Raw genomic sequence first — 442 nt, 5'->3', positions numbered from 1 at the left:
AATCCCAGACTTGCCCATTTTTTTACACTGACAGGTGGGACCTGATGGTCATTGTGACATATATTCTATAAGTCAGTCTGTTCCAGCACTGCAGGTGAGCCCCACACCATGCTGGCATGCCTAGTCAACGATACATACATATCTAAACGTGATTTGAACCGTATTTGAACCATATTGCAAAGTGTTATAACCAGTTTAGTATATTTTTCAAGTTCAGACACCAAGGTGAACATCTACGGCAAGTTTAAGAACCAAGGTGAACATCTACGGCAAGTTTAAGAACCACGAGTGTTATTACCTAGTACAACTTTGTATTAACTTTGTACTAAATCAACTACACTTATTTTAGGACAAAGGGAGCATACACTAAGGAAGGTTGCCAGGGGATCGAATCTTGGAGCAGGGGGTTCGAATCTTAAAGCAGGCAAATCCATGGTTTTTT

This window comes from Triticum dicoccoides, chromosome 1A (genome assembly GCF_002162155.2).
Source record: "Triticum dicoccoides isolate Atlit2015 ecotype Zavitan chromosome 1A, WEW_v2.0, whole genome shotgun sequence".
Taxonomy (NCBI): Eukaryota; Viridiplantae; Streptophyta; class Magnoliopsida; order Poales; family Poaceae; genus Triticum; species Triticum dicoccoides.
The sequence above is the reverse complement of the archived record's forward strand: the minus strand, read 5'-3'. Positions refer to the sequence as shown.